Consider the following 26,195-nt stretch of genomic DNA (forward strand, 5'->3'; position numbering starts at 1 on the left):
CTCGTTTCTAGGGAATATTTTCAAAAGCATATGGTTCTAGGTTTTCTCAACACCTTCTCAGTATCATACTAGTGTTTTCTGGCTTCCATAGTTGCTGCTGAGAACTTGGCTGACAATATAATTGTCATGCCTTTCAAAGTAACCCTTCTTTTTTCTCTATCTACCTTTAAGACCCTCTTTTTGTCTTCATTGTTCTGAAATTTCACTAAGACTGGGCTAGATATTAATTACTTTTTAATTATTATCCTTAAGATTCTCTGGGCTTCGGGGGTGCCTGGGTGGCTCAGTCGGTTAAGCGGCTGCCTTCAGCTCAGGTCATGATCCCAAGGTCCTGGGATCGAGCCCCGCATCGGGCTCCCCGCTCAGCGGGAAGCCTGCTTCTCCCTCTCCCACTCCCCTTACTTGTGTTCCCTCTCTCCTGTCTCTCTCTCTGTCAGATAAATAAATAAAATCTTTAAAAAAAAAAAAAAAAAAAAGATTCTCTGGGCTTCTCCTATCTAAGAAATGTATTTCTCATAATTTCAGTCATTCTTTCCTCATGTAGTGCCTCTCCCACACATTCTCTCCTCTCTTCTGAAACTCTACCTACATGTTTCTTAACGACTCATCATTGTTATAGCTCTCTGTGCTGCATTCTATATAATTTCATTGGCTCTTTCTACTAGTCCATTACTCAGTTTTACCTATATCCAACCTGTACTTAATTTTATCCTTTGAGTTCATCCTTTCAATTACTATATCTGGCTCTTTTTAAATCTGTTTCAAAATGTTTTAGTTTCCTGCTCTTTACCCCTAATTATATTCTCTCCCTTTATTCCTTTAAATATATAAACATATTTATTTTATATTTGTGTCAGACACTTTCAATTAAATCCGAAACTTTTCCAGGTCTGACTCTGTTGGCTCTTGTTCATGGTATCTTGTTTCCATGGGTATTATTTGATTTTTGACTATGAGCTCATGTTTATTGGAAATTCAACTTATAGGAATTTTGGGGGGGCTGGATGTTACATAGGTTTTTCTATACATTTGTGTTTCCTTCTCTTAGACACATAGGCATGGCTAACCTAATGCCCCTTTATGCCTAATTATTGGCTTTAGGATTTTTCAGCCCACCCAGATAGTAAGTATATAAGTAAGTAAGTAAGCTACAAACCTAAGCAAGGACTCACTAGTAGATGAGAATACTCAGGAGATTTTTTTTCTCCTCTTCCCACCACCAAGACTTAAACCAGACCATTTTTCTTACTTTCTCCCAGGAATTAAGGTTTTTATATTCTTATCCTTACTCTGAGGCTTAAACCTTTACAGTTTTAGCTTTATATGAAGGTCTCCTAATTAAATTCCCTTCCTTGAGTAGGTTCTAGTTTTGCCTCCTGTCCACAGTATGAAAATTGAAACTCAAAGTCTACTGAGGTTCAACCAGCTTCAGTGTGTTCAGCGTGCCCCTCTGGGTTCCTATTTTCACTTAGTATTTGACCTCTCAGGAATCCTTATCTTCTTGCCAGTTCATCAGCACCTTTAAAAATATTTTTATACATTTTATATAGCATTTATCCAATTCAACAGTAGACTCAGCCAGGATCTCTAGCTGGTCGTACTGCTGGATATAAAAATTATGATGAATTTCCATCAAGTAAGAGATTAAATCTGCCCACCACGAATCTGTCCTGAAACTCTAAAACCAGTCATATACTTCTTTTCCTTGATTCCTACTATCAAATTTTTAAAAAATTTTTAAAGATTTTTTTTTATTTTTTAAAGTAATTTCTGTACCCAACATGGGGCTTGAACTTATAACCCCAAGGCCAAGAGTCAAATGCTCTACTCACTAAGCCAGAATTTTTTTTTAATTTAAATATATAAAAATATATTAAGGCAGGTGTCATCTCAGTTTCTGTTATAGAAAATCCCACAGTAGCTTTATTATTCAGTATCCAAACACTTTGATGTTGAACAAATTCAAACAATCTTAGAACTTCTGGAATAAGTAAAGGTTTACCAAAGTCTTTTATCACCATTTTAGCCTTAAATGTCTTTTTTTTTTTTAAAGATTTTATTTATTTATTTGACAGAGAGAGAGACAGCGAGAGAGGGAACATAAGCAGGGGGAGTGGGAGAGAGAGAAGCAGGCTTCCTGCCGAGCAGGGAGCCCGATGTGGGGCTCGATCCCAGGACCCTGGGATCATGACCTGAGCCGAAGGCAGCCGCTTAACCGACTGAGCCACCCAGGCGCCCCAGCCTTAAATGTCTTAAATGTCTCAAACTTAGTCCTTTCAGAATTAATAGCTAATAGATGTCTAAAATTGATATTGATCTTCTAGGCCAAGGATTTTCAAAATGTTATATGCATACCTCTTGGCATGCAAAAGGTAATCCAGTGAGGGGTAGGAAGAAATTATTAGAACTTTTATTAGCAAATGTTTTTATCTTAAAAATCAAAAGGAATTAACATTTACTGAATTTAGTATCAAAATTTGACACTTGCAGCCATACTTGGTCTGCATGTCCTGAGGAAAGAGGGGATACTCTACACTGTGGAGAGATTAACAGTAGCACCCTTTCTCTTTCTCCCTCCTTTGGCACATTACAACTTACTGCAATATGTATGCTCAATTCAGTGCATTTTCAAATTACATTTTCTGGTTTAAAGCAATCCTCTCAAAATGGACACGTGGCTTTTAAAGTTTTTCTGCAAAGAAGCTGTGGATCAAAAAATATATTAATTATGTAAGCATATATAAACAACAGGAAAATAGCAGAGATGAAACGTGTCCTATTCCTACCATAAGCTCTTTGTTGGACACATTAAATAATGAAAAAAATAATGATGATGCTATTAGATCTGACAAGATACTGTCCTTCTCCAAAAAAAACAAGATGTTTTATATCTGAATTTGCATTTCCTATTATTAATAATCTTGCCTTAAGCGTATTTTTCTCTGAGATATTAACTAATGATAGTTGTACATGAATATTCTGCATGATAAACAGATGCGAATGTATTAGGATATATAGCTAACATTGTTTACTGTTTGAAACAGTTTGAAACCTACTGCTGAGGCACCTTCTCAAAATTGCCCCCCCCCACACACACGTAATTATTTTCTCTCTAATTACTGTAACTCATATAGATACTGTATTTCAAGTGATTTACTGTCTGTCCTTTAGAACTATTCATTTGAACAAAGTTCATTCCATGTTCACACGCATCACCACTTTCTCCCCACTTTCAATTGTTTGACTAGCTCTTCTTTATTTTCAAAACTTTTCATTTATCCCATCGAATGAGCACTTTCCACAATCCCATTGCTCTTAAATTTAGTTGAATATGATGGGGTAAATAATTCTGGTAAAACATCTCAAAGCTATGCACAAACATTGTGAATAATAGACTAAGATGAAGTGTCCTGCTTTGACGGGGCCATCAAAGCCATCAAAGTTGAAATCCCACATATGGAGCGTGGCTTGGTTCCTGTCTGTGAATGCTTTTAGATTAGAAATTCTTAAGTAAAGCACTTTCTATGTATTCAAAGAGCTCTGAGGGTCTATGAGAAATTACATTTATAAATATAATGCACCCACCTTAGCCAAACCTAATTGCTGGAGATTGTTTTTCAGCTTGTAAAGAATAAGTACTCCCTACCATTCCAATCTCTGTGAAGAAAGCAGAAAAGCAGGTACAACTAGCCAGAATCAGAGTGAGGGAGATTGCCTCTGTCAGCTGCCTTCTTTCCCCGAGTTTAAATACAATGTATGTTACCCCCGAGTTGTAAGAGAACAAGGATTGTTTATTGTGGACCTAACAAATTTATCTCATTATCTCCTGAGCCTCATTACCATTAATACCTATTCACTTTCCATCTCATGGTGTTGTTTTTCCCTGAAGCCTCAAAACCTTTTTGTCTATTGATTGATTGCTTGATGATAAATCAAATACATATACTTCATTACTAATATTTTACATGCAAAAGAAAATGTACACAAAAGATAAAAGTAAAGAATAAAGAGAGTTAATGCAAACCAAAAGTACAAGGGTCACTACTTTACCATTTTGCGTATCCCTGGAGTGCAGAGCCTACATTAGCAGTCACTGGTGGATAAAGCTTTAGAGACTCAAAGAGAATGTTCTGGCTTCTTTTGCTTTTTTTTGCTACCTGGGGGTAAATAACCATAATCAGCAGGCACAAATTTTTGGAATTAAGAGGAGCTTGCAAAAAGCATTGAGGAATGGTGAATGGTGGCAGAATACATAGTATTAAAACCAAAGAATAATCCCAAATTCTCCTAGAAAAGTAAAGCTTACAGGACTAATACTAATACTAATCACCCATTTGTCTCTTAGTTCCTCCCACCTTCTTTTACCAAATGCTTTTTAAGTGTTTTTTTACTACTATATGGGAATTCTCCTAAGTGTTTAGTATAATAAAACCAAAAGCAGTTCTTTGAAGTCCCCCTGTCATTACTAATGTGCCCTTGTATAAGGTCTCTCTGACCCTGATTATACTAACAAGTTGTGAACCAAGAAAAGCACAAAAGTCCATAATGCCCAGTACATCACAATCATTAATTAATATTAATTGAATGCCCACTTAGTTCATAAAACTACTCTAGACATAGTAATTATTAAAATTCTGACTGTGAGAGAAAGCAATGGCAATAAGGGGTAATACAAAAGAGGCACTCAAAGACTATAAAGAAGAAATTCCTTTTTTTTTTTTCCAATAAGCTCTATACCCAGTAGGGGCTTGAAGTCAATGACCTGACATCAGGAGTCACATGCTCTACAGACTGAACCAGCCAGGCACCCCAGAAATCATTTCTCTTGTAACTACTGTATCTGCTACTCCCTGGTGCCTGCTCCCCATTGTCACCACACATGGGCAAATGATCCTGTGTGATTTATAATCAACTGATGAATCAAAAACATGATTTCATGTTGGTGTTTTCTTCTCCACTTTTTCATTCTCTTCTTTCACTTGTTTTATTTATTTTTTTAATGGCTATTTCTCACATTCTGCCAAACATACATAAAACCTCTTACTTGGACTTTCTTATCAAAGAGACATTTTCATAAAAGATACAAAGCTGAGATCAGAAATATATGCATAGGGGTGCCTCTGGGTGGCTCAGTCAGTTAAGCATCCGCCTTCAGCTCAGGTCATGATCCTGGGGTCCTGCGATCGAGCCCAACGTCGGGCTTCCTGCTCATCAAAGAGCCTGCTTCTCCCTCTCCCTCTGCTCCTTCCCCTGCTTGTGGGCTCTCTCTCTGTGTCAAATAAATTAATTAATTAAATCTTTAAAGAAAAGGAATACATGTATAGATACTTATTAAAGTGAAATTAAAAGATCACTCTGAAAATGTGCTCAACCCTTCACTATTCAAATATTTTAAAGTATTTTAAGCCTCTTGCATTTGAGTGACCTATAATATCTTAGTATGTGATAATTGCCACAGCTGTCCTCCAACCTCCTTTTACCATCTTATGTGAAGATTGTTGGCCATAAGGCTTCTCTAGGTACAAATTGCTGAAAAATTACCGATGAGAGCAAGGTCATAATAATAGGTTACAGAAGTCTGGGCTGGATTTGGGACCATTTAGATGGAACCATTTTGTCTTATTGTTATAAAGGTGAGAAGGAAGTAGTTTAAGAGAGAGACAAGCAAACAAAAGACAGGCAAGCAGAGCTATATAACTTCTACTTTCACTTCCTGCTTACTCCATTACTTGTCGCATTATGGGAGAAATAACATGATTGGAATGACCTGAAGGTTAGTGGGTAGGTGAGGTTTACCTGGTAGAATGTAGATTGAATACTGTTGGCTAAACCTTTCTGAAAGTGAAAAGTAGAAACATTTAACAAAATAACAAACTGACAGTAAGGGTGGGAAAGGACTCAAATTGTATTTGGTCATTGGCTTTTTTTCTTCTTCCTAAGTGTGTATCTTTTATTAAAAGAGAAAGATAGAGTTGAGATGGGGGTGGGAAGAGGTTGCTGGAGAGGGAAAGAGACAGAGGGAATTGTTTGTTTGAAAATTGAATGTCTATTATGACACATCTGCAGCTATAGTTGCTTCAAATATTATACAAGGATCAGCAAGATTCTAAATTGTATTCAATCAATAAATATTTCTTGAGCATTTATTCTGTGTCAAAAAACTGACTTTATAAAGCTCAAATAGCTTTCCTTTTAGCACATAAGTCTTCATCTGAGGACTGTGGATCTTTGAAAGGTTAATACAAATAGTATCTGGTCTCAGTAAATTTAAAAGGTCTGACACCGGGCGCCTGGGTGGCTCAGTTGGTTAAGCGACTGCCTTCGGCTCAGGTCATGATCCTGGAGTCCCTGGATCGAGTCCCGCATCGGGCTCCCTGCTCGGCAGGGAGTCTGCTTCTCCCTCTGACCCTCCCCCCTCTCATGTGCTCTCTCTCATTCTCTCTCTCTCAAATAAATAAATAAAATCTTTAAAAAAAAAAAAAAGGTCTGACACCAGTTACAGTTCCTCAAAATAAGAAGATTGGTAAGATTAAAGAAAAAACTTAAAAAAAAAAAAGTACAGACATACATACATTTTTAACACTAGAAAGGTATATTGTGATTTGACAAAGAACAATAATAGCCTCTTTACTATTTGCTGGATATTTATAATCTTGATAGGAGTAATTACGTCTACCACAAACTATACCTTTTAACCTTTTACTTAAAAAGCAAATGCATGAGATAATAGGATAAGATATTTGGAATTGAAGTTGATGTTTAGAGTAATCTACTCATACATTCCAAGTTCAAGGACATTATTTCTGGATCACAAGTATAAAGAGACTCAATATTCAGAAGAAGGAAGGGTCTCAAGTGGTCAAGTTGGTCAATACCCTGTACAAGGTTTGCAAAAGAGGGAATGTTAAAGAGATTGGAGCAAAAACAATGGCCCCTTCTCAAAAACAATAAGTTGTCTCTAGAACACAATTTGAAATTGGAATGCCAATTCAAACTAAAATCCCTCAGGTTTTCTGACAATAATAAATTTCATTTACATATTCTTGACAAAACCAAATTTTCTTAGAGATCCAAGTTGAAATATTAGTTCTTTATTATATTAAAAGTTTACTGTCCAATATTTCAATAATTACTAAATAGGTCACATCAATTCAGAATTGTCCTCTCTGTTCTCATGTGGTTTCTGGTTCTCTGCTCTAATCAAATGATTTTCATAGGTTTTAGATAAACTAATTTGGGGATATTCTCTGAAGACAAAATTCTTTTCTTCAAATCATCTAATACACCTCAAAATTGGGTATGGTCTTCTAATAAAGAGTATTGGTAAGTGTCTTCGGGAATATCAGTCAGAAGGGAAACAATTATATGACTCATTTTTTTTAAAGGATGTTTAGAACAAAAGAAGCATGGAATACCTCTGATCTGAATAAGTAAATGAAAAGGGAATGGTTTACTCACTTCAAAAAGCACTGGGAACTGGAGGGTGTTATGCTGAGCGAAGTAAGTCAATCAGAGAAAGACATGTATCATATGACCTCACTGATATGAGGAATTCTTAATGTCAGGAAACAAACTGAGGGTTGCTGGACTGGTTGGGGGTGGGAGGGATGGGGCGGCTGGGTGATAGACATTAGGGAGGGTATGTGCTATGGTGAGCACTGTGAATTGTGCAAGACTGTTGAATCACAGATCTGTACCTCTGAAACAAATAATACATTATATGTTAAAAAAAAAAAAAGAAGAAGAAGAAGAAGATAGCAGGAGTGGAAGTATGAAGAGGGGGAAATCGGGGGGGAGATGAACCATGAGAGATGATGGACCCTGAAAAACAAACTGAGGGTTCTAGAGGGGAGGGGGTGGGAGGATGGGTTAGCCTGGTGATGGGTATTAAAGAGGGCACATTCTGCATGGAGCACTGGGTGTTATATACAAATAATGAATCATGGAACACTACATCAAAAACTAATAATGTAATGTATGGTGATTAACATAACATAAAAAAAAAAAGCACTGGGAAGAATAAAGTATTGGGTAGAATCCTGCCTTTCCTAAATGAACTGCACCACCGAATAACCAAATAAGGACAAATTTCTCTATATGGAGGTAGTCCAGCTACTAAATGGAGAAAGGATAAAATAATTATAATATCTACTTTGCAATCCCTAATTAAATAACAAATCTAAGTGATGCACATCAATTCATGTTAATATCAGTAAGAAGGGCAACTAGATATTACATGCCTCTTGTTGGAAGCACATACCACTCTCTGAAGTATCCTTGCTACAAAAATCTCCACATCTTTTCAAGCCTCTAGATACAACTACCATTTTGGAGCAAATACAGAGAACTCTGGAGATACAATCAGCAAAACCCTGACTGTGGGAAACTACAGAACAAACATCCTGGTATCTTCAACAAAGAAATGCAAAGAAGGTTTAAAAAAAAAAAAAAAGATAACGTAGAGAGGAAACCTATAGATTAAAAGGGTCTTTAAATATATACTAACACATCACAACATGTAGATATTATTTTAAATTCCCGGTTACATATGAAATTGTAAAAACTGACATATATGCAACATTTGCTAATTTAATGCTGAAAGGATATTCAATCATATTAAAAATTGTCAGTTTTTAGACTAATAATGGCATGTACTTAGGGCTTTCAAAAAGTGCTTATCCCCTCATCATGCCACAACCCCATCCCAACAAAGACAATTTGGCACCCATCCCTGGACAAAAGTACCTTTGTGTGAGCTGTGGGATCCAGCACCATACACCAAGGGACCCAGGAGGAATTTCACCCACTCAGGTAGTAGACATACAGAATTCAGTCTCATCTATGGACCTACAGTGCCTCAGCCATGGTCCTAGAGACCTTGGAAAACTGCATCTTAGACAACCAGCCAGGAATGAGAGAGCCATTGTGGAAGTTCAGGTATCCAGCAGAGAAGTTCCAGCATATCAATGGAGCAAAAAATCAACAAACAAACAAAACCCCTGATTTTGGATGCCATTGGAAAGGGCAGTTAGTAAAGACAGAAAGAGGTGACTGCTGCTTCAAATGCAAAGACAGCAATGTAAAACTTCAAGGAACATGAGAAAGCAAGGAAACATGACATCCCCAAAGGATTCCAAAAATCTTCCAGTAACATTGCAAAAACATGGAGATCTGTGATTTAGCCAATAAAGAAATCAAAACAGGGGCACCTAGGTGGCTCAGTTGGTTGGGCGACTGCCTTCGGCTCAGGTCATGATCCTGGAGTCCCTGGATCGAGTCCTGCATCAGGCTCCCTGCTCAGCGAGGAGTCTGCTTCTCCCTCTAGCCCTCCCCCCATCATGTACTCTCTCTCTCATTCTCGCTCTCTCAAATAATCTTTATAAAAAAAAAGAAATTAAGGGCGCCTGGGTGGCTCAGTTGGTTAAGCGACTGCCTTCAGCTCAGGTCATGATCCTGGAGTCCCAGGATCGAGTCCCGCATCGGGCTCCCTGCTCAGCGGGGGGCCTGCTTCTCCCTCTGACCCTCTTCCCTCTTGTGCTGTCTCTAATTCTCTCTCTCAAATAAATAAATAAAATCTTTAAAAAAAAAAGAAATTAAAACAGCTGTTTTAAAGAGGCTCAAAGAGCTACAAGAAAACACAAAAAGAAAATTTTGTGAAATCAGGAAAACAATACAAGAATGAAATGAGAAGTATAACAGAGATAGAAATCATAATGAAAGAAACAAATAGAAATTCTGGAGCTGAAGAATACAGTGAATAAAAATAAATAAAATAAAAAATTCAATAGAGAGCATCCACATTAGAATGAATCAAGTAAAAGAAAGAATTTATGAGTTAGAAGACAGAAACTTTGAAATTATGCAGTCAGAGGAAAACAAAGAAAAAAATAATGAACAAGTGTGAAGAAAGGCTATGTGATCTACAGGACACCATGAAAGGAACAATTTGTGAATTATTGGAGTTCCAGAAGGAGAAGAGAGGACGACAAGGGCAGAAAGCTTATATAAAGAAATAATGGCTGAGAACTTCTCAAATCTGGGGAGAAATTTGGATGCCTAAGTTCACAAAGCTTATAGGTCACCAAAGTTAACTTAAAGAGATTTTCTCCAAGACAAATTATAATAAACCTGTCAAAAATCAAAGATAAAGAGAATATTAAAATCAGCAAGAAAGGAGTGCCTGGGTGGCTCAGTTGGTTAAGCATCTGACTCTTGATTTCTCCTCAGATCATGATCTCGGGGTTGTGAGATCAAGCCCCACATTGAGCTCTGCACTGGGCATGGAGCCTGCTTAAGATTCTCTCTCTCCCTCTGCTCCTTCCCCCACCGCTGCTCTCTCTCACTAAAAAAGAAAAAAGAAAAAAAAATCAGCAAGAGAAAACAAGTTTGTAACTTACAAGGGAACCCCTATAGGGCTATTAAGTGGCTTTCTCAGCAGAAACCTTATAGGCTAGGAGAGAGTAGGATGATATATTCAAAGTGCTAAAAGAAAAAAAAAACTACAACAACCAAGAATACTCTATCTGACCAACTTGTCCTTCAGAAATAGGGAAGGATAAAGACTTTCCTTGACAAACAAAAGCTGAGGGAGTTCATTACACCTAGATCTGCCTTATAAGAAATGCTGAAAGGAGTTCTTCAAGTTGAAATGAAAGGACAGTACTAGTAACATGAAAACATGAAAAAAAAAACAAGCTGGTAAAGGTAAGTATATAGTCGAATTCAGATTACTGTAATACTGAAATATGGTGATATGTTAACCACTTTACTATAAAGGTTAAAGGACAAAAGTATTAAAAATAACTATAGCTGCAATAATTTCTTAATGGATACACCATAAAAAAAAAAAAGAACCAAATTGTGACACCAAAAACATACAAGGAGGGGAGTAAGAGGACGTTTGTATACAAGTGAAGTTAATTTATTAGTGTAAAATAAACCATTATATCTGTAAGATGTTTTGTGTAAGTCTTATGGTAACCACAAAGCAAAAGCCTACAGTAGATACACAAAAAAATAAAGAGAAGAGAATGAAAGCATACCACTATGGAAAATTATCAATTCACAAATGAAGGCAACAACAGAGGGACAAAGGAACAAGAGAACTATAAGATAGCCAGAATACAATTAATAAGATGGCATTAGTAAGTCCTTACCTATCAATAATTACTCTTAATGTAAATAGAGTAAATTCTCCAATTAAAGGTATACAGTGACTGGGTGAACAAGAAAAAAACAAGATCCAATGTATGCTGCCTACAAGAGGTGCTTCAGCTTTAAGGACACACAAAGGTTCCAAATGCAGATATGGAAAATGATGTTCTGTGCAAATGTAAACAAAAAGGAAGCATGGGTAGCTATACTTATATGAGGCAAAATAGACTTCAAGCCAAAAGCAGTAACAAGAAGCAAAGAAGATCATTAGATAATAAAACAAGGTTAATTAATCAAGAGGATATAACAATCATAAATACATATGCACCCAATATCAGAGCACCAAAATATAATAAGCAAATACTAAGAGATCTGAAGGGAGGAGATAGACAAGAATACAATAATAGTAGGTGATATTAAATACCCCACTTACAACAATGGATAGATCATCCAGACAGAAAATCAATAAGGAAACATTTGGCTTGAACTAAACTTTACACCAAATGGACCTAACAGACATACACAAAACATTGCATCCAATAGCAGCAGAATACACATTCTTCTCAAGCACACAAGAAACATTTTCCAGGATAGATCATATGATAAGTCATAAAACAAGTCTTAGCAAATTTAAGAAGATTGAAATCATACTAAGTAGCTTTTTAACCATAATGGTATGAAAATAAAAGTCAATAACAGGAGGAAAATTGGAAAATTCACAAATATGTGCAAATTAAACAACATACTTTCTGAACACCATGGATCAAAGAAGAAATCAAAAAGGAAATAAAAAAATCTCTTAAACAAAGATGGAAACACAACATATCAACTTATGAGATGCAGCAAAAGCAGTTCTAAGAGGGAAGTTTGTAGCAATAAACACCTACATTAAGAAAAAAAAGAAAGATCTTAAATAGCTTTACAACTCAAAGAGCTAGAAGAAGAAGAACAAACTAAACCTCAAATTAATAAAAGAGAGCAAATGACAAACATCAGAGCAGAAATCAATTAAACAGAGGCCAAAAAAACAATAGAAAAAAAGCAACAAAACCAAGGGCTGTTTTTTTTTTTTTAAGGTAAAAAAACAACAACGGATAAATCTTTAACTACACTAAGAAAAAAGAGAGGAGATGCAAAGAAATAAAATCAGAAATGGAAGAGGAGACATTATAACTGATACTATGAGACTACAAAGGATCATAAGAGACTACTATGAACAGATGCTAATAAATTGGATAATCCAAAAGAAACAGATAAATTCCTAGAAATAGACAATCTATCAAGACTGAATGACAAAGAAGTAGTAGGAAATCTGAAAAGACCAGTAATATGTTAGGAGACTGGATCAGTAATCAAAAATCTCCCAAAAGAAAAGCCCCAGACCAGGTGGTTTCCTTGGTGAATTCTACCAACTATTTAAAGAAGAAATAACTCCAATCCTTCTCATGCTCTTCCAAACATTTGAAGAATAAGGACCACTCCCAAATTAATTTTATAAGGCCAATATTACCCTAATACCAAAGTCAGATAAGGACACTACAAGAAAAAAAAACAAACCAAACCAAACAAAAAACAAAACATAAAAAACTGCAGGCCAATATCTCAGAGGAATATAGATGTAAAAATCATTGACAAAATATTAGTAAACTGAACTCAACAGTGCATTAAAATAATCATACACCATGATAAAGTGGGATTTATCCCTGGGATGCAAGGATGGTTCAATACATGCAAATCAATAAATGGGATATACCACATTAGTAGTATGAAAGATAAAAATCATGATCATCTAAATAGATAGAAGAAACATTTGACAAATTACAACATCCTTTAATGATAACAATGCTCAACAAATTGGGTATAGAAGGAAAATATCTCAACACATTAAAGGCCATATATAAAATGCCCACAGTTAATATCATACTCAGTGGTACGGTAAAAGGTTGAAAGCTTTTCCTTAAGATCAGAAACAAGACAAGGGTGCCCACTCCCACCACTCCTATTCAACATAGTACTGAAAGTCCTAGCCACAGCAATCGAGCAAGAAAAATAAATAAAAGATACACAAATCAGAGAGGAAGAAATAAAATCGTGTTTGCAGATGATATGATCTTTTATATAGAATATATATGAATATACATATGATCTTATATATATTATATCCTAAAGATGCCATGGGAAAAAACTGTTAGAACTAGATATTAAATTCAGTAAAGTTGCAGGCTACAAAATCAACATACAGAATCGGTTGCATTTCTACACACTATCAGTGAAATATCTGAAAGAGAAATAAAGAAAACAATTCTATCCACAATAGTATCAAAAACAATAACTTACTTGTAAATAAATTTAACCAAAGAGGTAAAAGATCTGTACATTAAAGGGTCCAAGGCTTTGATGGAAGAAATTGAAGAAGACACAAATAAATGGAAAGATATTCCATGCTCATGCACTGGAAGAATCAATATTGATAAAATGTCCATATTATCCAAAACCATCTACAGATTCAATGCAATTCTTGTCAAAATCGAATGGCATTTTTCACAGATATAGAACAAACAATCCTTAAATTTGTATGGAACCACAAAAGACTCTAAAAAGCCAAAGCAGTCTTAAGAAAGAATAAAGCTGGAGGCATCACACTTCCTGATTTCAAACTTACTACAAATCTATAGTAATCAAAACAGTGTAGAACTGGTATAAAAAATAGACAAATAGACCACCGAGATATAATTGAGAGCCCAGAAATAAACCCTTGCAAATATGGTCAAGGGAGCCAAGAACACTCAGTGGGTAAAGGATAGTCTCTTCAATAAATGATATTGAGAAAACTAGGAAAACACATGTATAAGAATGAAATTGGACCCCTATCTTACATCATTTACAAAGGTTAACTCAAAATGGATTAAAAACTTAAACATAAGATCTGATACTATAAAATTCCTAGAAGAAAATATATGGAAGAAACTCCTTGACATTAATCTTTGCAATGATTTTTTTTTGGATATGACACCAAAAACACAAGCAACAAAAGCAAAAAATTAATAAGTGAGACTACATCAAATTAAAAATCTTCTGTACAGAAAAAGAAATAATGAACAAAATGAAAAGGCAATCTATGGAATGGGAGAAAATATTTGCAAATCATATAGCAAATAAGGGCTTACTATCCAACAGCAACAACAATAACAAAACAAACAAAAACAAATACTATTAAGAAACGGGCAGAATAGTGGGGCCTAGGTGGCTCAGTTGGTTAAGCATCCAACTCTTGATTTTGGCTTAAGTCATGATCTCAGGGTCCTGGAATAGAGACCTGCACTGGGCTCCTTGCTCAGTGCAGAGTCTGCTTGTGCCTCTCCATCCCCCCACTTGTGCTCGCTCTCAAATAAACAAATAAATAAATAAAATCTTAAAAAAAAATGAAATGAGCAGAACTGAACAGACATTTTTTTCAAAGATTACAAATGGCCAACAGGTGCATGAAAAGGTGTTCAACATTACTAATCAGGGAAATGCAAATTAAAACCACAGTGAGATATCACCTCACGCCTGTTAGAATGACTATCATCGACAAAGACAAAAAATAACAAGTAATTGGTAAAGATGTGGAGAATAGGGAACACTTGTGCTGTGTTAGTGGGAGTGTAATTGGTGCAGTCACTATGGAAAACAATATGGAGGTTTCTCAAAAATTAAAAATAGAACAACCATATAATCAAAAAATCCTACTTCTGGTTATATATCCAAATGAAATGAAATCAGGATCTCCAAGATATATGCACGCCCCCATGTTCACTGCAGCACTATTCACAATAGCCACAATATGGAAACAACCTGAGTGTTCACTAATGGATGAATATATAAAATACACAAGGGTGCATTTTTCAGCCATGAGAAAGAAGGAAATTCTGCCTTTTGCATCAAAATAAATGAACACTAAGGGCATTATGTTAAGTAAAATGTCAGACTGAGAAAGACAAATATTGTATGATACCATTTACATGTAGAGTCTAAAAAAAAACAAATTTATAGAAACAGAGTAGAATGGTAGTTGCCAGAAGCTAGGGAGTGCCAGAAATGGGGAGATGTTGGTCAAAGGGTATAAACTTCCAGGTATAAGATGAATAAGTTCTAGAGATCTAATGTACAGCATGGTGATTTTAGTTAGCAATACTATATTATACACTTGAAAGTTTCTAAGAGAGTAGATCTTAAATGTTTTTAACCACACCACAAAAATAAAAAAATAAAAAGGTAATTATGTGAGGTGGTAGAGGCACTAACTAACCCTACTGTGGTAATCATTTCACTATATATAAATGCATCAGGTCACCGTATTATTGCCCTTATCCTTACACAATGTTATATGTCAGTTTTATTTCAATAAAGCTGGAAAAAAATTAAAATTTAAAATAAAAGTTGTCTATATTTTAGAGACATGCTGATATATTCATAGATGAAATGATATGATATTTGGGATTTGTTTCAAAATAATTTGAGGGAGGGAGAAGTAGGTGGGGCTAAAATGAAATAATATTGTTTTTGAATTAATAATGATTAAAATTTGGTTGATGGATACCTGGATTTTATTACACTTTTTTGCCAGTTTTCCCATATATATTTGAAATTTTCCAAAATCAAAACAATTCTTTTAATAAAGTTATTAGATGATCAGAAATCAGGAGAAAATACAAAGAAATCCCAATCAGCAATGTATTGGTAAATTTTTAACTGACTCATTTTACAGACTGATTTGCAGTATTTGCTAATTTCTGTGATGGGCAAAATCATGATTGACAAAATCAGCTGTCATAACCCTAAGTGAGTGGTCCCAAACTAATGTTTTCTTTTTTCTTAAGATTCTTTTATTTATTTTGAGAGAGAGAGAGAAAGAGAGCATGCGCACAAGTTGGGGGAGGCGCAGAAGGAGAGAATCTTTCAAAGCAGAGATTCCCACTGAGAGAGAAGCTGGATGCTGGGGGCTCAATCCCACAACCCATGAGATCATGACCTGAGCTGAAACCAAGAGTCAGGCACTTAACCAACTGAGCCACCCCTGTGCCCTCTAAACTAATGTTTTCTTACTAGACTCCCTATCTCCCTATATTTCTGGGACATTTGAAGTGGAAGAAGTCAATATGTTAGAGTACCATCTGTATGCAGAAGGTATAATTAGGAGTTCTAGGAATTATTTCTTATCCTCCTCCTTATCCTCCTGTCTACATGAATTTTCTTAGTAACTGGAGTTTACCTTTTTAAATGATCAATCTCATTATTTTTTTGATAGACATCTTTCTAAAGGCATTTTAAACAGAAAGTATTAAACAGTAATTTCCTCAACATACTGTTCTATTTTAGGCTAAACAAACAAAAATTAACACTGCTTTGATATAACAGAACTATTTTTATAAATAGTGAATATTAGAGCTGCCCTCAGGTATGGCTCAAATCTGTAGGAGAATTTGTCTAGACTGATAGGATCTTTGCTTTTTTGTGCGTTTGATTTTTGTAGCTTCTCTCTTTCAGCCCCTGATTTTAGGCTGTCAGCTTTCACTTCCTATTTTTATTTTATTTATTTTTTTTTTTTTTATTTTTTTTATTTTTTTTTAAAGATTTTATTTATTTGACAGAGAGAAACATAGCGAGAGAGGGAACACAAGCAGGGGGAGTAGGAGAGGGAGAAGCAGGCTTCCTGCAGAGCAGGGAGCCCGATGCGGGGCTCGATCCCAGGACCCTGGGACCATGACCTGAGCCGAAGGCAGACGCTTAACGACTGAGCCACCCAGGCGCCCCTCACTTCCTATTTTTAATCTGCTGTGAACTTGAGTAGCAAATACTGGTGGCCCTCAAGTTTTGTTATATTTGACATTTCTACAATTGCTATCTTCCATCAATATACACCAGCCACATGCTTAATCTGGACTTTTGTACCTCAGGTAGTGCATGACTATTTCTGTGTGGTAATATTACCTATTAAGAAAGAACGGAGTTTCTGTGACATCTTTGTATGGTAGGATTTATTCACTTATTTGAATATTTTATTGTGTTTGGCACTTATGATTTCATTTAGATATCTGAAAATGGAAAAGTAAAAGTGATGATGCTAGTGATAAAATGTGTAGATTTCATAAGTGCAATTCAAATGATAAAAAGATGGAAATCATTAGCCATGTCAAAGAGAGGGAATCTTTGGCCTCAGTTGAATACTGAAGGAGTTAAGGTACTCAACTGTGAAGGAAATGAACAAAATTAAAACTATATGTGAAATGCCAGAAATTACACTTAACAATTTGTGTGCACGTTTATTTTTTCGCTCTCTGAGAATGGAACTCTCTTATAACACTTACGTCTATTGTTTGGATTTTATACACTTAACTGGTATGCATATTTTAGAGAACGCATCAAGTATGAAAGTGGTGTGTTTCCTATGCCAAGGCTGCCTGAGTTACGTGTACAGGTTACTGATACTGCCACAACTTTGTCTGCAGTCCTGAAATTGCTCTCTCTGCTTGCCTCTTCATGCTTAGGGGTGGTAATAAGAGCTCCCCACCGATGCTAACTCCGGGATTCTTCACTACACTCTGATGGTCTCCCTATGCCCTGTCCACGCCTTTGTCAATATTCCTTTTATTACATTCTCCTTAGTTACCAGGGTTGGGTGAGACGTCTGTTTCCTTTTGGGACACTCACTGATAACCCAGGCAAGAGAACTCTGGAGAAGTGAAGTGCTCCTAAAACCAGCTTGGATGTGGTCTTGAGTCCCCTGACTTACTTAACCTGCCGTGATTTTGTCACAGAATGTGAGGGAAAATATGACTATACTAGAGATGACGCATACACGTTTCTAATTTTTTTAATGCCATTAGGATTTTGTTTATAACTAGTGTAGTAATTTTCATTCACGTCAATAAGAATGGACAAACTGAGGATGGTGTATTCCACATCCAGATATTGAGTTTCATTCCTAAGTTAGATCTCCATTGAACATACGAAGACCCACCCTTTAAGAGGAACAGCAGAACCTGGGGTTAATTCCATGAAATTAATCTAATCTATGCTCTATGTCTGATACTCTAGATGATTTTATTACTCCTTATCTCTATATATCTTTTAAATAAGAATAACTTTATCTGAGTCTGAACTAAATTAATTAATAGTTTTGAAGTCTGCCTTTTTTCTCTTCTCCAAAGACACAATACAATTCTGATTGTGGGTTTAAATAAGTAAGTTCTAATAATTTAAGAAAAAAAACATAAAAAACCTCTGCACTTTGAATGCGGTCTCCTTATTGCTTGACACAGGAATTTTGTCATGGTGGGCTGAGCCTTGGGCCTGGAGAAAAGAAGCGTTCCATTTGAAAATAGAGCACAGAATTTAAAATATCCCTGAGGATATTCATTTCTACTTTATTGTTATTGTTAAGGCAAGAGGGGAATTTACTCTTAAATGCATCTACTGTAAATCACTATTAAACAGTTGAATCAGCTTCTCCTAACTTCTGCCTTTCTTCAGGCAAAAAAAAATCATTTGATTAGTTTCATTTATTTTCCAGTGCGGTCACTGTGATGAAGCAAGGAGTCCTCAGACAGTCACCCTCCAGCCATTCTCCAAATGCCACTCACTCTGGGTTATTTTCCGCTGCCACCAAGTATCAAAAAAGCACATATGCATAGAAGGGGGGCTAGGGATAGATGGTGAAAGAGCTAGTTCTCTTCCAAAAGATACACCACTCTCTCCCTAAAATGCTCCTTCAGTATGTCACACTACCATCCACTCAGGAGAGCCCACTGCAGAGCACAGAAGAATAAGGACCCAGTATGGCCCTGGGAGCCCTAGTCTGCATGGAGGCCCATTCCACCAACACCTTTATGATCTTGGGAAGTCATTTAACTCCTCTGAGTCCCACCTCACATGTAAATTGAAGAGAATAGTTTCTGCCCATCAGACCTCAAAAAATTCTGGCATGATTCAAGTGAGCTAATGTGCATGCTGCATGCTCAAAATTGTTAAACCCGAAGTATTGTTATCGTGGTTTCTGCGGTTTTGTCTAGAAATTCCAAATTGAAGTACTAATCAATCTCCCAGTCACCTGCCAATCCAATATTCTGGACTCTGCTATTTGAAGGATGATTCCAGACCTAACCAATCAGTCTCTCACTCTCCTCTCTCTCTTTCTCTCTCTCTCTCTCTCTCTCTGTCACACACACACACACACACACACATACCATTTCCCTGAAGAGGAAAAAAAAAAAAAGACTACTTTTTTCTGACCTAAAGGACTTTATCTTCAGCTTCAGGCCACACTTACTTGTCCTCTCGTCTCCTGAACCACCTTCTCGACTGCTGGATCCAGACTTCAGCAGCAGAAATTTCCATCTTGCAAATCTCAGCCCCCTGAGCTCACCCTCTCTCTGGTCTTTGAGGTTCTCCATGCATCCTTCAAAAGCCCTGTCTTTGAAATCTGACTCCTCTCCTAGAGAGAGAGAGGTTCTGTTCCTGCAGGGAGGTCTCCTATGTCCCCTTTTCTCACAGAGACCCACTTCTTTGCTGGTCTCTAACCCATTATTTCTTCTCAGAGGACATTAGCTAGAATATTAGCACATCTGCATCTAATTAAAATTCCACTTTTCTCTGCCTCGAGTTTCCTGAACACACCCAGATACCACAGTGATTTTTAGAGTTTGTTCCTTAGTAAAATTACCCCAGTTTGCTCCCATATCCTGTCCACTAAGGCAGCCCTTCCGATTGCTCTCTGTCAAGACTTTAAGACTGCCAAATCTTAAAATCGGGAAGGGTTGTGGTCTCCTCAGAAATTGTTCTAGTTTTGTCTCATGGACACATGAATTGTGCAATTGATGAGCTTTTCCTATTCATTTTAGTGGGAAGGAAACAGACCAAATTTTCTCCCAACCCCCATGTTATGAACTGAATTGTGTTCCCCCCAAATTCATATGTTGAGGCCTAAACCCCAGTACTTCAGAATGTGACTATGTTTGGAAATAGGGCTTCTAAAGAGATAATTAAATTAAAATAAGGCCATTAAGGCTGGCCTTAATCCAATCTGACTGGTGTCCTTACAAGAAGAGGTGAGCAGGATGTATAGAGAGACACCAGGGATGCACGCGCCCAGAGAAAAGACCATGTGACGAGGCAGCAAGAGGGTGCCATCTGCAAACCACAGAGAGTGGCCTCAGAGGTGACCAACCTTGCTGGCCTGATATCTTGATCTTATATTTCCAGCCTCTAGAACTGTTAAGAGAGTAAATTTCTGTTGTCGAAGCCACCCAGTGTAGGGCGTTTTGTGATAGCAGTTCTAGCAAATTAATACAAATCTTGGTTCCAAGAAGTAGGGCACTGCTGGTAACAAACACCCAAAAATGTGGAAGTGGCTTTGGAACCAGATAATGTGCAGGAGTTGAAAGAATTTTGAGATGCATGTTAGAAAAAGCCAAGATGGTCTTGAAGAGATTATGACCAGATATACGGGCATTAAAGGTGATTGCGCTGAGATCTCAGACAGAAATGAGGAACATGTCACTGGGCACCAGAGGAAAGATGATCCATGTTATAAAGTGTCAAAGAACTTGGCTGAATTGTTCTCTCATGTGTCGTGAAAGGTAGGATTTGTGAGTGATGAACCTGAATATGTAGCTGAGGAGATTTCTATGTGAGGGATTGAAGATATATCCTGGGTCCTCCTTACTACCTAAAGTGCAAAAGGAGAGAGACAGATTGAAGGAACTGTGAAGTAAAGAGGGACCAGAACTTGAAGATTTGGAAAACTCACCTTTCTATATTGAAAAAAGGCAAGTGTGGGGGTGTTAGTAGACTCCATAAGGAGATAGGGGCATGACGCATGGATACAGTCAGCCACCAGCTGCCAGGAACAGGGATGGGATACGCCAGCAGAAACAGTCAGCTTGTACTCAAGGGTGTAGAGATGGGACCAAATGAAGGAAGGCTATTAGACTCACCTTCCTTCAAAGTGAATTGCATTCATTCTGGCTCACCTTGGGGTATGTAAATGCTCTCATACCCTCTTGAGTCAGTATGATCTTCATAATGTCTTTAGTGACTAGACTGAAAAATACAGCAAAAACGCTTCAGCTTTCTGCTATTGGAACAGTACCTGATGCTGCAGGTTTTCCTGCTGGCCCGCCCTGAAAGCTTTGGACTTGCCAGCCTTCATTGTCATGTTAGCCACTTCCTTAAAATAAATACATAATAGATATGTGCACATCCTATTGGTTCTGTTTCTCTGCAGAACCTTGACTAATACATCCCACTCTTAGCAAATATAGAGATCTATATGGAGCATATTTTTATGGGCTGTTACACAAATTTGATCCCAAGATATTTGCAGAATAACATAAAAGTACCCTTCTGAAAGGCCAGTGATGTTTGTTCATAACAAACCTGCCACTAGTGTTCTACAAAAACCATCATCAAGGCATATAGTGTGAAAAAAATACCCTTCTTTAAAAAAAAAAAATTGGCTCACAGAAATGTTCTGATAATTTACTCTTGGTAAAAAGGGGCAGGTTTGCTACTGCTATAAACTTCGAAATAATTTTGTCTGAAACCAAATGTGATTTTTAAATGGGGCAATGGGACAGGGTAGCCACACCCAACTAGGTTTCACGAAGGGGCTCTGCTTTCTTTTTCCAATATTTCTCTAGAATTTTCAACTCCATTGTATGTGATAATTCCTACCTGACTGTATTCTATTAAACCATGTTCTTCTCTTGCTTCCAGCTGCGGTAATGGGAAATAAACAAGACTGATATTTACAACTCCATTTTCTTACTTACTGAAATATTCTGTGATTTTGTTCCCTGATTGGATTCACGCAATTACTGGTTTGCTATTTTCCAAGCCATTGAGCTCAGGTTGCAACTAGATCAGAATTCAACAACCAGGGTTGCTCACTGGAACCATACCTTCCTGTGGTATAATTCCCACATTATCATCACTGATTTCCAATAGCAAAGGGCAACCTAATTTTTAGATTTCGGGGCTCACTTATGTATGTTTATTATACCAAATATGGAAGACTTATTTGAAAAATAACTACAAGGAAACAAGAGGATATTTGTTCATGCATGTACCACCCAAATTGCCCTTTAGGATATTTTTGCTTCTTCCAAAAATGGAAAACTATATGAATCTCCACGTATTTAATTCTGAGGCTTTGGTAGATAACTTTAGGCAAAGGAATGATTTGGTACTAGTGTGGAGTTTTAATATACACCTACATCATTGTGTGATATGCAGAAAACTTTATTAAGTGCCAGAGACAAGAGCATGTTACAATATTTGCAAAGATGGTTTTCATCACACTTGTAGTAAAAAGGTGTTATTCTTCAAACTTCATTTACTTTGGTGTTGAGGTATTTTGGGAGATTTACAGGTGGCAGGAATTGTGAGACGTGTGTGTGTGTGTGTGTGTGTGCATTCACAAAAGTTTTGAGATCACTGAAAGAATTAATATTGCTGAGGGGCACCTGGCTGGCTCAGTCAGTTGAGCGTCTGCCTTGGGCTCAGGTTGGGATCCCAGGGTCCTGGGATCGAGCCCCACATCGGGCTCCCTGCATTGGGCTCCCTGCTCAGCAGTCTGCTTCTCGCTCTCTCTCACCCTCCTCCCAGCTTGTTCCCGCTCTCTCAAAAAAAGAAAAAAAAGAAAAAAAGAAAAAGAGTTAACATTGCTGAAATATGTATTCATCTCTTCTCTGCCAGCAGATTCACATTATAATCTGGAAAAAATAAACTTAAAATTAGAGGTTAAGTTACAAATAGAAATGAAACTGAGTTGTGATCTCCACTACTCTCACAGAATTGTCAAATCTTGTTGTTTGGTCTACTAGACACGGAAGAACATGGTGCACTTTTGTTGGTGTTACTGGGCTGGCTTTGTTCGAGAATTCTGAGAAACTGTCCAACATTCTTTGAAGTACTGAGTGGCATCAGTTCATCTCAAAGATCACTTGTGTCTAGTGGCAAAAGGTCTAGAAGTCAACGTCTGATATATGTAACTTTAAACTTGCAAAAGAAGTGAATTGTATTCATTCTGGGGCTCACCTTGGGGTATATAAATGCTCTCAGACCCTCTTGAATCAGTATGATCTTTATAATGTCTTTAGTGACTAGACTGAGAAAAACAGCAAAAATGCTACAGAAAACATTTAATACCCACCTTTTCCCTTTATTTAGTGTGCAATAGTATGTTCTCCAAAGTGCACTTAATATAATAGCAAAAGTTACCTGATACATTTAGAATCTTCAACTTCTTTTTAGAGCTTCCATGACAGGGGTTCTTCTCACCAGATTCTTCTGAGTCCCATCCCTTATTTCCACACATCCTACACTTAAAATTTTAAGTCATTACTTTCCACGAAATTCAAGATTTAAAGTATCTCTTTTGTGTTCTTTAGTAAAAACGTCACCATTAACAATGGTTTGGTCATTTACACACATTAAAGTCTCCTAAAAATCTGTATTTCCCCAAATGCGAGAAATTGAAAACCTTAATTTCTGAGATGGTGGCATTCCCTTCAGCTCTCATAGTTTTAAATTTGTTGCTCACTCTGCATTTTCAAAGCTTTTGGTTTAGTTGCCCAAAAAATGCATTGAAAAAATAAATCCTTTTTCTAAGTCCCCTTAGGCTCCATCATGAGTCACTTGAAACAGGATCAAATTGCCCTGAGTGTTTTTTCTCCATTGTTATTGGGAGAAATGGGTAAAATAAGAAATTGGAGGGGGAAATCAAAATAACTGAAATTAGTTTTATGAAACCATAATTTTTTTAGACTGCATTTCCAAAAATATTGGAAACATCAGTGCTTTACTTTACAACTGTACGAGAAATAGTAGAGCTAGTATATCCTTCACATGCCTTCATAATTTGAAGGTGTTATTAACAATATTGTTTTCTATGTCAGACTTTCTTCCACCCAAATTCTTTATTTTGTGCTCATTATGGGATAATGATGTATCAGGAATGCAGACAGAATCTGCAACTACCATGTATACTGAAAAATTAGGTCTACACCTGTGACATCTGACAAACAACTATACCAATAAACATCTCCTCAGGGCAGGAACTGTGAATTTGTATTTCTATCCCTAACTTTTAGCCCAGTACCAGACAGGTAGCAAGCCCTCAAGAGATATTTGTTGAATGAATCAGTCTCTTTTTTTTATAACTGTATTAGATGTCTTAACCTAATTATTACAGCTAACCTCTTACTCGAGCTACCTATATTTATGTTTTTCCTCCAAGATTTTACACAGATTTCACATTTTCTTGATTTGGGATTAAATTCAAAACTCTAAAAATCCTTGGAAAACATTATGATTTTAAAGGAAGACTTCTCCCCAGACAATTTTCCCAAGTCTTTACAGTAAAAGTCCTCATCCACATCACCAGACCTTTTATAAACCCTGACATGGCACTCTTCGGTGTCAATTTTCATGCTTCATCATGAGAACAAGATGGGTGACGTTGTATTAAAAGACTTTCTGTTAATTCATAACTTTTGAAAGCTACTGGGTCCCAAATATAATGATATTATCACTAAAATGTTACTTTTTAATCTACATTACATTTTATAATTGATCTGCACAGTTGAAAGATAAGCATTAAGATCAAGTCATGTTGCATTAAAAAAAAAAAAAAAAACTCAGTAAAAAGTTAAGATGAGCTCATCCAAACATTTTCCCCACAGATCAACTACAGCCAAATGCAAAGTGTGGCAGTCACAAGGGTCAAATTGTCAAAGGACAAAATATATTAACACTAAGATCATGAGATAGAATTATGGAAAGCTCAAATAATTGTTTCAATAAGGAAAGGCATTTTGATATTAACAAACAAATAAAAATCCTATTGGGTAACAAAGGCTTTAAGGTGATTATTGTTTTTTTTTTTTTTTTACTTTCATGTATTAGATTCCTTGAATAACAAAACTAATATCTTATTAATATGAAACCACTAATGCCATAATGAGTGTTATGAAGTATTAAAATCATTATCCGCTGAGATAATGCCAGATAATCACTAAGCTGAGTGAATGCTTCAGCCTGAATCAACAGTGTGCTCAGTATATCCATTTGGGAAGATTGGTCCCAAGTGGTCAGGGCTTATTTTTATAGCATGTTTCCATGACAAAACCCCAAATAAGCAGAAATAACATCTTTATTTTATCTCTTAGGGAAATGGTATGCAAAAAGCACGATCCATTCAATAGTGCTTCATAGTACTAGAAGAAAACGAAAATTCATCTTTAGGTTGTTTGGTTCAAGACAACTGACAGATTATTTTTTTTTCCTTTTGTTTTAGGCTTGCAGCTATGTAGACAATTTTAGGTGCACCACAACCTTCATTCTGAAATTAGGTAACACAAATGCAAGCCCACAGAAATTCTGAGTACTCCATCCATGTAAAGCATAATTAATGCCTTTTATTATTACTAATATCATTGGTATTTTTCAGCAGACGTTGAAGTTCCCCTTCAAATCAGTAGAAGAGTCATGTGAGAGCCAGGTCAGCCCTGTCTTACTGGCGCTCCCATTTCTCCAAGCTCCACTTAGCCCTGAAATCCCAAACCCAGGAAATCAACAAGTAAGGGACAGCTATGACATTTGAAGTCAATAAGTTTTGCCTATATAGAAATTTCAGAGGATATTAACTGCTCCCTGATACTGCCTTAAAAACAATATATATATGTATATAGGTATATATACGTATGCATACACACACAATGTTAAAAGTGGCTTCATAAAAAGTGACTTAATGTTCCTACTCTTCTTATACAGCAGAAGTAATTAATATCGTATTTTATATTTAAATATTTTTAAATACTAATACATTTAAACTTTTTAAAGAGTACCAATAAAAAATTAAAGATCAACTTCTATTTTGAGATCTCCTATGTGTGATGAAAATGTGCATGTTTCTCCCCATCTTTCATTCGAGAGCTCAAATTTAAAGCTGTGTGAGATCACAGCAAAAGAAGGACAGATTGAGTCAGTTCTCTGGA

Source organism: Neomonachus schauinslandi, chromosome 1, assembly GCF_002201575.2.
Source record: "Neomonachus schauinslandi chromosome 1, ASM220157v2, whole genome shotgun sequence".
NCBI lineage: Eukaryota > Metazoa > Chordata > Mammalia > Carnivora > Phocidae > Neomonachus > Neomonachus schauinslandi.